Source organism: Miscanthus floridulus, chromosome 9 (genome assembly GCF_019320115.1).
Source record: "Miscanthus floridulus cultivar M001 chromosome 9, ASM1932011v1, whole genome shotgun sequence".
Taxonomy (NCBI): Eukaryota; Viridiplantae; Streptophyta; class Magnoliopsida; order Poales; family Poaceae; genus Miscanthus; species Miscanthus floridulus.
The window spans coordinates 2,858,427-2,870,181 of NC_089588.1; the positions used below are offsets into that span (position 1 = coordinate 2,858,427).

Here is an 11,755-nt window from a genome sequence, read left to right on the forward strand (position 1 = left end):
TTTTGATACCCGTAAGGACATTCTAGTGATTGTTTATCCTGTTCCTTGTCTCCTATGGGTTAAATGCATATGGGTAGATTGCTAGTGCTCTAACTGAACTTGACATACATGTTGATGAATGATACTATGGAACAAAGTGAGTAACATGAGTTATAACAACTGTTCCATAGGGCGAAAGTGCAAATGGCCTTTGTTCATGTTGCTCCCGGCCCTCCATAAGGACTTATCTGTCGGCAAAAGCTAGGACTGACAGTGCAACCGGGAGAGTCATATGGCTCTGACTTTAGCTCAGTAAAAGGACCTTTCCTAGCTGGTTAGAGGTTACCTTTTGGCGCAAATGGGGCTTGCCACTTTGGGTATAGGGCTGCCTCTGTTCCTATGAGTATAGCCGCGATGGATTTGTGCCATAGGAAAGGGGGGTCCCTACATCTGCCTGCCAAGGAAACCTAGCAGCCCTAACTTGTTAGGGAAACCTATGAAATGGCTTCATAGTGTACCCTGCCCTCTCACCTTGGTAGTGACATGGGAGTAATTAACCCGGGCATATGGGGATCACGACTCGCGGTGAACGTGCACCACCTCTGCAGAGGGTAACAAATTGTTATAACAGCCGTGCTCACGGTTACGAGCGGCCCAGAAAACTCACAGAATAACTAGATACTTGTTGATGATCATTTATGTTGGTATATGATGGATATATGATACACTTGACTCTGATAATTGTTCTTATGGGATTAAATGGGAGCTCAAGCAAAACTTGATAATACTTGAGAATAAAAGTTTGACCTATTAAAAATGCTAACTGCAGTAAACCAGAGTCTATCCTTTTTGAGCTTCATAACCCCATGTTATCTTGCTAAGTACGGAATGTACTTACACTTGTTTATTTTCTTTACTTGGATAAAAATCCCGGATGGGTAACAGATGACAACGGGTATGAGGATTTCCCGAAGGATTATTAGGCTTGTGGTCAACCAGTTGACCTTCCCTGTGATGACGGCCATGAGAGTTTTATTATCTTTTTATTATTCCGCTGTGATGTATAAGACTAAGTTTTATTATAACTCTGATGTATGAGACACCGTGATGATACTTTATGTAATTTGTCAGCTTGTGTGTGTGATTGATTCCTGGGCACACACGAGTTTCGTGCATTCAATTTTATCCTTAAAATTGGGTGTGACAATCCACGTCAAATGTCTCCATCTTAGTGGTCATATTATACATTCAAAATGCACATTCCACTATTACTAGATTACTCCGCAATGAGCTACTCAATTAGAGTGCCCACATACGTTTGTAAAGAGTCAATTAACTGGCTCTTTACTTTCTTAAGATTTAGCACTGGTGTGATTTTGGGATTGAACCCCTTATAGCCCTCAACTCATTGAGTGCTTAATGACCCTGACACAATAGAAATGCACAATCAATACTAGGATAGCATAAGAGCTACCCCAAACTTCTCTCACTGTGCGGGATACACTTAAACCACATGAGTCATTGCAAACTTCTCCCGCTATGCAGGATTTGAATAGCATAAGAACTATGTCAAAACTTCTCCCGCCATGTGGGATAATTCCCTACAAGGGACATAAATACCAGAATTAGCTCTCAGGACATGGGAAGTGCTTGAACATTCAATACATCAAATTCAGAAATAAATCCGAATACTTTGCAACACACATGTTTAATCCGATGTTGGTCAAATTAGACATGCATCTTACTGAAAGGTCCTTGTTTGGTTTTGGTAATTGAGTGACAACCTAGGTGCACTAATAAGTGTTTATCTGAGAATACACAGGAGATTAGTCCATAGGAGAATATGTGATGAAGGAGCTCATTGCATCTGAGACATGACATGGAGTCATGTGACTAAGGTGGAGAAGATCAAGATAAGGCTTGGCTTGATGGACCGGTTGCAAGTGTGAAGGGCAAGTCAAAGGCTTTGAAGCATTTGACCACGTGGTGGGAGGCTTGAGCAAAGACTTGGCGTCGATGGACGATGCAACGGTGAAGAGCAAGTGAGGTCAAGATCGATGAACCAATAAGGTTACGTGATGATATGAAGTGAATCATATCATTTGTGATAGTGTTGGTGCATGTGTTGCATCAACAATGGAGGAGATGGAATGGAATGCGTAAGGCAAAGGTATAACTTGTAGGGCATTTTATTTCACCAGTCATAGGTGTGTAGAGAAGTTTATGACCGGGTTTAGGATAAATGACCGTACTATCAAGAGGGGCAAACTTGTTTGCATATCGGTCATCTAATGCCACTTGAGCGATCTAACTTCGTGATGTTTCTAGGATCGAGTGGCGTGGTGAAAAGAGAGAAAAATCCTTTGGAAAATGCTTGTGAAATGCTAACACACATGCACATGATGGTGTACACTTAGTGGTGTTAGCACATTTGCAAAGGTGGCGAAGTTTAGAGCTTGGGCTGCTGTCTGGTCAACGGCGGATAGTCCGGCCTCTAGCCGTAGACTGTCCGAGCCGACCGGACGCGCGCGCAGTGGCGCGACTAGACACGCTGGTGTCACTGTCCCCGCGTCCAGTCAGTGTGACATGGCGGTGCTAGGCAAGCGAGTAGTGGGACTGGACATGTGGTGGGTCCGGTCAATATTTTGGCACTCGGGAGCTCTCTGAGTAATGACCGGACGCTCGGAGGAGCGAGTCCGTTCGCTGGAGAAGCAGAGTCCGGTCAGACGCGTGGACTGTCCGTGCCCTGGTGGCGGACTATCCGCCGGTCTCTTCGATGGCTGTGCAGAGGCGCTAGAGTTACTGTCTAGGGCGCCAGTGAACTTTTTGAACCCAACGGCTAGTCGGCTGTGAACGCCGGACTGTCCGGGGTAGCCGTTACAGCTTGGGAAAAAGGGGGAAATGGCTAGTTTGAGGCCTCCCTCTATAAATAGAGGGGGTGGCTGGCCATTTGGCTGGTTGAGCACCTTGGGGATGTGTTGCCCTTGGTTGTGCTTGACTTGAGTGCCCTCCAACTCACTTATGCTTGCGAGATTGTGAATCGATTACGAGTGAGTGATTCTAGTGCGTTGCATTACGAGATTGCATCGAGTGGCACTAGGTGTTCATGTTGTAAGCCGGTGGTGCTTGTTACTCTTGGAGGTTGCCACCTCCTAGACAGCTTGGTGGCTTGCAGCTCTGTCGAAGCACGCAAGAAGATTGTGCGTGGCTCCGGAGAAGGCTTTGTGAGGGGTATTATGCTCGCCCCGCGGGGATCACGAAGAGCAACTCTAGTAGAGCGTGTTGTTGAGTGCCCTCATCTTGTGTTGGTTGTGCGGCGCCCGGTGTGGGCTAGGCGGGTGATGCCTATTAGCGTGTGAACCTCCAAGTGAGTGAGCCGACACAGCAGGGACTAGCTTGGTGACAACCAAGTGAACCTCGAGAGAAAAATCACCATGTCAACCTTGTCATCATCATCTCGGTGGTTTGCTCTTTACATACACAAGTCATTTACTTTGTTCATATACTTTGTGCTTATGTTTTATGCTCTAGTAACTAGTTTAGTTTTAGTATCTTGCTAGTTACCTTCTTTGCTTGTGTAGCTTAGAAGTAGCTCCCTTGCGTAACTAGTTGGCTTGTGTAGCCTTGCTAGTTACATTGCTTAGTTTGTGTAGCTAAGTAATTTGAGCTCTCTAGTTTGGCTTGTGTAGCCTTCCTATTGAGCATCACTAATGAGCTTAGGCTTTGTGCGCTTTGCTTCACTAGTTTGTGTAGGAGCTCCCCGGTGTGCTTAAAGTTCTAGTTGCTTAGGTTTGTGTGACCTTGCAACCTAGACTTGTTTAGGTGAGCTTCTCCTAGCCCGACATCTTAGTTGCATAATTAGTATCTTTGTAAGGTGCTTGTGAACATAGATAGAGGGGTGTAGTATTGGCTAGACCGAATAGTTTTAATTCCGCATTTATTTCGGTTAGCCGGTGCGATTAGTTTTAGAAAGGACTATTCACCCCCCTCTAGTCCGCCATCTCGACCCTACACTTACTTATTGCAACTCTTATCATAATGATTGAAAATACATATTCTATTTATAGTAACGAAAACTCAGACATGACCACAAAAACATTCACTTATACTTCATTTCCCGATTAAATTTTTCCGTTGGTTCCAATTTAATCAGAAAATTAATAAACTAACGATAACAGAAGCTTTTGGTGAGAGAAAAACTAAATTCATTTTAGCCCAAAGCAGGCTTAACTCAAGCATTTTCGTTCACATAGCCCAGCATGCAGCCCATTGGTTTGCAGCCGAGTAACCTCAAGCATTGATTGAAATCAATGGTTGTCTATCTTTTCCTCTTTGGTCAAAACTGAAACATACAAACATTCTTCCACAATAATTCTATATCACCGTTGGCCAGAAATAGAATTAATGCATAAAACCCATTAACTCTTTTACATTAATTATATATCACCGTTGGGCAGAAATATAACTAATGCATAGAAAAACTCATAATTAGATTATAATATTGCTATTACCAATTTTGGTCAGGGAATTAGCAACATCATAAATACAACATTCTTCTACATTAATTCTACATCACCGTTGGGCAGAAATAAAATCAATGCATAAACTCATTAATTCTTCTACATTGATTCTATATCACCGTTGGGCAGAAATAAAATCAATGTATAGAAAACCTCATAATTAAATTATGATATTGCTATTATCAACTTTGGTCAGCAAAATAGCAATATCATAAATACAAAATTCTTCTACATTAATTCTACATCACCATTGGGCGGAAATAAAATTAATGCATGAAAAACTTATAAATAAAATTACAATATTTTTATCATCAACGTTGGTCAAAAAATAACAATATCATAATAACTTAAACAAATACGACTACTCCTCTAATTAAAAATTTTCAAATTTAATCAGAGGATAAACATAATCTTTGTAGTGGAAACATTAACTTAATTGGTGAATTTTACCCACAGAAAAATTCTCTTTGCTATTTTCTTTGAGCCATTAATCTATTTCCAGGAAATAAACAAAATTCTCTGGAAAAAGAAAAAAGGAAATGGCTCAAACTGATCCTATTCATTTGGCCCGGCTGCAAAACGGCCCACGGCCGAGCCGCGCGCTCTGCTCTCCCCGCGCCCAGGCCCTAACCTGGGCTGGGCCGGGAAACTCCTTTCCCGCCTGGGCCAAAACATGGTCCACTCGATCTGCGCCGTTGATGGAAATCGACGGTTGTGCGTGCTCTTCGGCCGAACAAAACGACGACAGCGCCACCCCCCCCGAAAAACCCTAGCGCATTTCCTCTTTCTCTCCCTCCTGTCTTTCTTGCGCGGCCGATTCAGAGAGAGACCAGCAGGCGAATGGCGACCGGAGGGCCGTCGGCGCATACCACCGCCCAAGCTAGCCACACCGCCGAGGGGCTGCTCATCGGAGCGCGCGTGCGGCCGAGGCTGTGCGCGGCCTCGTCGAGCTGCCTCACGGTGGCGCGTGGAGAGGGGGCCACGACGCTGTGCAAGGAGAGTGAGAGCACACCCCGACGAGCAGCAGTGCTTCCCGGAGTTAATCTGGTAAGTCAATCTCCCCTAACCCCTTCTCATTCTTTCTTCCTAGAGTTGGTCCGGTCTAGGTTTAGGGTTCGGGGTCAAACCGGTTAGAGTTTGGCCGAACCCACTGTACTGTTTTTTTCTTTGGATCCATCTACGCGAGTTAGGGTTTGGGTTTGGGTCGATCCGAATCGGGCCGAATCGAACCCCCTTTCTGCTGTTGTTCTTCCCCTTCTAGGGTTAGGGTTCGGAACTCTCTGCATCTCTTTTCTTCACCCCGACTAGGGTTAGGGTTCCAATCCGAACCGGATCGAACCCTCTGCTTCTCTGTCTCTTCAATTTCTTTTCAATTTCCTATCCCACACTCGATCTACACACTAGATCGTGGCTCCTATACCAATGTTAGAAGTTTAGGATCATCTAGGGGTAGATCAGTGAGTGAATCCATCTCTGTTTAGTTCAAATTGATCTAGAACATGTCTCGGGAGAGGGAGATAGACTCGGGAGAGAGAGGCCCATACCTTCGGGTTCGGCAGATGAGGTAGAGGGAAGAAATCGCCACGGCAGTGGCGACGTAGTGCGTGGCGGTGTAGTCCAAGTGCCTGCGGCGCGGTCGACAGCTCTTCCTGTCACTTGCAGCGCTGCCACGATCGGTAGGGTTCTTCGGTGGGTCAGTGATGGCGTCGAACCTCGTGTCTAGTGCCCTGACCCCCACCTCTCTCTTATAGCGCTGTGTGACAGAGGCCCGCCGACCAGTGGTCGGTTGTGTGTCTCCGATCAGGACGCGGTCAAAGGGTCCGACTCAGTGGTTGGACTGAGTCGAATGAGATCAATCCTAACAATCTCCCCCTTGATCTCACCTTATGACTTAAACTTAACTTACTTACTTTATCTTGTTCTCATTCCATCACAGATCAGTGCATAGAGTGTGCCTCAATAGCACATGGGCAGAGCTCTGCTGGACGAGATCAGTTCTTGCTCCGGCTGCTGGTCAGGTCCACCCTTGGCTTCCGCGCCGTGTGCCACGCCTGGGCCGGGACCCCTTTCCTTAGATGAATCCGTGCCTTCCACACACTACTACACAATACAATGGCAAAACCGTTCCTACAAACCCTTCTCAGCCGTCCCTACAAATCCTGAGCGTAGTAGTGACATGGCGAGGGCAGAGGCAGCGGCTTCGGCTCGGCCCAAGCTGTTGGTCGTCGCGACCACGTCCGCGGTGCCCGACGCCACAACAGTGTACTCCTGCTCGCCGCCAGAGCCCGACGCGAGCCTCCTTCTCACGCTCGACAACTTGAGGGGTGACTTCGCGGACGGCATAGCCGTGCAGTGCCACGGCCTCTCATCCTCCTGTACGACACGGTGGCGCCGGCGTACTACGTCGCCAACGCCGCCACCAGGGCGGTCACGCGGCTGCCCCCTGGTCAGGACGTGCTCAACTCCAGCGCTGGCCTTAGCTGCGTATATGTAAGCCATCCAGAAGGTCAATACAGGCTGAGGCGTAGACGAAACTCTAACGCAGAAGCGGTCAGGCGGATGAGACTCGGGGGCGAGCTGGCAAGGCACAAGCGCACCACCATGACCCACGCCACGCACTGGCACGCCGGCTACAAGCAGCACGCCGGACATCAGGTAAGGCCCAATTTTTATTGTACAGTAGACCTCTCTTTTTAAAAGTTTTTTTTATCTTATTTGTTGGTTAATTATCAATTTGGCGAGTTAATTTATGAACGACTATATAAGCACATTAAGTAAAGATGAACATCTTGCATGTGTATAGTTCACTATTTTAGCTACTCCTATACATGCATGCATGGATACTTCACCACACACACCCTGATTAAGGTAGCACTGCGCATTGGTGGCCAGCGCGGCGCCGCAGCCCGCAGGTGGCTTTGAGGTGCCGGACTGGTCACGCCCACCGATGCCCCAGCATGGCGTCCCGGTTCCTGAGGAAGTCGTCGCCGTACTGTTGCTGGTACTACCCTTGCGGTATACCGTATACCATCACGGTACGTGTCTCCCGGTGAGCCCAGGAAGTTGGTGCTGTCACACGCAGGTAGCAGCATCCTTTACATATAATTTTTTTTTTCTTATCAATGTCGTCCGTTGGAACATGGACAATTTCACTACTTAAACAGTACAAAGAAGATATTCATCATGTTATCTATTAGATTCCGCAACTACTTACTTAATACCCAAATATTCCATCGCAATGAACAATTTGGAATGATTTCCGGAGTATTGACAAGTTAGATAAAATCTTACTCAACTGAGGTGCAGTGGGCATGGCTAAAGTCATGCACGATTAAGGACATTGGCCCTCCTCAAAATACCAGGTAACATTACCATCAATAACGTGTTGTTGTGGGAGGTAGACTTTTTTTTTCACCCGGTGCTGCAATGTACAGGCACATTTGCTGTAGTCTAATATTAAAGAGGCAAAATTTTTGTCCCTCATTTTTCCGTCCCACCTCTCCCATAACTAGCTAGATGCCCTTCGTATATCATATATGATCCGTACTTATACGAGTTAGAACAACTTGCTTTTAGCGATGATCAATGCGGAGTCCGATTAATCTAAAAAAATAGAGAGTCTGATTTCATGACGTATTCGGTCGCGTCCTTCGTACCTCTCATATGTGACCCAAACTCATATGACATGCCCATATGAGTTAGAATAAGTTTCGTCTAACGACAATACAGAGTGTGATTCCTATGCATATAGGTCTCGTTGCAACGCATGGGCACGTTTACTAGTATATAATCAATTGCTAAAATAATCAATACTATCATCTTAAAAGGCACTTTGAACACAAAATTATTGATGCGAGTTTTATACCCTAAATATACATATAACTTGATTAATAGTTGTCAAAGTTTATAATATTTTATTTTTCCTCTGATCTAATAGGCCTATCATTTCTGGATGGTGGGAGTACTTCGTTAACTAGCTAGCTTACACCATTTCAAATTGGCCGGTACTACTTTTCCCCCGCCGTAGATAACTAGCTAGTTGACACCGTTCTGCAGTGGATTCTATTTGGAATCTTTCAATTTTTTTAAAATACTTTTGTATTAAAATTACAAAAGGTATACATTTGTATCCTTTCATTTTAAAAAATAATACCGTTTCATCTCCTGAACTTTCAAAATTCGTACACTCATAAGATGATTTTATCTTTGTAGAAGAAAACTAAGACTTTGTTAAGAGACATTTTGTAGATAAACGACTTTTAAAAGTCATCTGCCCCCTAATAAACAAAATTCCAACGCCACACATCTTTCTTGAGTTCTTTTTTCGAGAATTGAGGGACCTAGGGCATATGAAAGTTTTACAGTTTTCCAAATAGATGTTAGAAGTCAAGAACGACTCACTTTGCTTGTATTTGTTACCATAACTGCTATTTTGAAATAAAAATTCTTTTGGAATGCTATATTTGAGTTTTCAAGAATGTACTTGAGCATGTATGCTAGAATATTATATAAGATAAAATACTACTTTAGGTAGCAGCGCGTGTGTTAGACGAAGATGGTATCAACTGATGATTACTGGTTGGCCTTTTGTTAAATTTAGGTCATGGTTATGGTGATGAAAAGGACAACATCTATCTTTCCCCTACCATGGCTGCCAGATTGCAAACTAGCAACCTGCAGTGATGGACCGATAGTGAATATCAGTTCGTAGTAGTTAGGTACTTTGTTATCTCTGGATATTTTATTACATATTCAGTTCTCTGATGTCCAATCTAGAACTACATACGCAATATGTTATGTTTGTCTTTGATTCCTGCTAAAGGGCCATTCTATCCATTTCCTCTGTTTTTCACTACACAACCATCTTATGATATGAGTGACCTCACTCTTTTGCAGCTCCTGGCAACGCATAATGTGAAGAATTCAATGCTCTTTTTCAGCTCCTGGCAACGCATAATGTGAAGAATTCAATGTCATCATGTTGTCATTCAAATACAAATGTGTGCGGTTTGCTTGAAGGCAAAAATGTTGGTGAAGTATAGTTTGGATCTGGAATGTGGATCTAAGAACATCAATGCCATTCAAATACATATGTGAATAATTTAACATGTCAGCCTGTTGTGTCATATTCTTTCAAAAGCACTGGTGCCTTGTGATGAGTAAGCTTTGACATAAGTTAATTGGGAAGTTATAAATTAACAGAATAGTAGATAGATTTTACCATTTTGGGATAGAGATAGAGGGTGCATGGGAAAAAGAAAAAAAAGGTGCATTGAAAGAAGATAAATGTGCATTGAGAAGTGAGCCCTTGTTTAGTTCCACCCCAAAATCCAAAAAGTTGCTACAGTACCTGTCACATCGAATGTTTGCGGCCCGTGCATGGAGCATTAAATGTAGACGAAAAGAAAAACTAATTGCACAGTTTGGTGGGAAATTGCGAGACGAACGTTTTAAGCCTAATTAGTCAATGTTTGGACACTATTTGCCAAATAAAAACGAAGGTGCTACAGTAGTCCCAAAATCCAAATTTCGCGAACTAAACAAGGGCTGAGAATAATAACTATTTTAGGACAACTGAATACTATAAGATCAAGTATTTTGGAATAGAGGGAGTATGTCGTTTTGACTTTTATAGATACATATTTTTTTTTGCCATGTACCTAGATATATGCTATGTTTAGATACATAATAAAAATATGTATCTGAAAAAGTCAAAACAAACTATAATTTGAACGAAGGAGTACATCATAACAGGCAGTGATTACGTCGATCAAAAGATAGACATACCCTCATCTGAATGAGGTTGATTGTGGGTGGACTAGTGGCAAAAAAATAGGTTAAACTTACATAGATCAAAAGATAGACATAACTAAATTCTTTGGTCTGCACTGTGTGAACGTTAAACTTACAGGAGCTATCCAGAAAAAGGTGAGACTGTGATCAGCAACTTGTAATATTCACAGATTTTAAATTTGATGCCGCAGAGTTATCCAACATTTCTAACCAGCCATGAAATGGATTACAGGTCCGGTTTGTTATAATGGGGAATCTTTTCTGCTCCAGCTATGCAATCCATAGGCGCTTCGATTTGAAAGGATCTTCACATGGTCGCATGACAGACAAACCCATCGATCAAATTAGCGAGCACACCACATTGAAGGATCTTGATCTTAATTTCATTTTCCGGCTACCAGGAACTTGGTTTGAGGAATTCTGCAGGTGGACACAACAAATTATTGTACTGGATATATATGTTTGTTGCTTTCTCCATTTAGTACAATTTAGGAATAACTACATATGTGCAGAAGTTTATAGATGGAAGTTCGATGTGCCAGTCTGTCAATTGAGAATTATGTTCCTAAAATTGTTTCAAAATCACAACTGAACTAAAAGAAACCCAAGTATTCCGTGCACTAATGATTTGTATCTCTTTACAGGCAAGTGGACAAAGATTGTGAATTATTGGAGATGGAGAGGATCATGGATTATAGTCTTTTGGTTGGTATTCACTTCAAGGACAGATGCAGAGATAAGTTAAACGAAGCATACTTTTCACATGCTTGGAGTTGCAAAAAAGTTATTCATCATGTTATCTATTAGATTCCGCAACTACTTACTTAATACCCAAATATTCCATCACAATGAACAATTTGGAATGATTTCCGGAGTATTGACAAGGTAGATAAAATCTTACTCAACTGAGGTGCAGTGGCCATGGCTAAAGCCATGCACGATTAAGGACATTGGCCCTCCTCAAAATACCAGGTACCATTACCATCAATAACGTGTTGTTGTGGGAGGTAGACTTTTTTTTCACCCGGTGCTGCAATGTACAGGCACATTTGCTGTAGTCTAATATTAAAGAGGCAAAATTTTTGTCCCTCATTTTTCCGTCCCACCTCTCCCTATAACTAGCTAGATGCCCTTCAATTCGTATCTCATATATGATCCATACTTATACGAGTTAGAACAACTTGCTTTTATCGATGACACTAGTAGAGAAACGACAATTGATCCAGCTCGAAATTTAGCTTTAGTCCCGGTATTTTTCGCGCCCGGGATTAGAGAGACCTTTAGTCTCGGTTTGTAGCTCCAATCGGGACTAAAGGTCCCTGCCCAACGGCTACTGCGGCAGGCTTTTACTGCAGGGGACCTTTAGTCCCGGTTGGAGCTACCAACCGGACTAAAGGTTAACTTTTACTCCCGGTTGGTCCCTCCAACCGGGAGTAAAAGTCTACTCCCGGTGGAGGCTCCGT

General features: G+C 43.4%; 1 long non-coding RNA gene across 1 annotated transcript; it reads left to right on the forward strand.

Moving 5' to 3' along the window:
• Positions 1-10,375: 10,375 nt before the first annotated feature.
• On the forward strand, positions 10,376-11,039 carry LOC136483607 (uncharacterized). Its single transcript, XR_010765531.1, has 3 exons — positions 10,376-10,427; positions 10,525-10,718; positions 10,937-11,039. It is a non-coding gene; the product is annotated as an uncharacterized lncRNA (long non-coding RNA).
• The last annotated feature ends 716 nt before the right edge of the window (positions 11,040-11,755 follow it).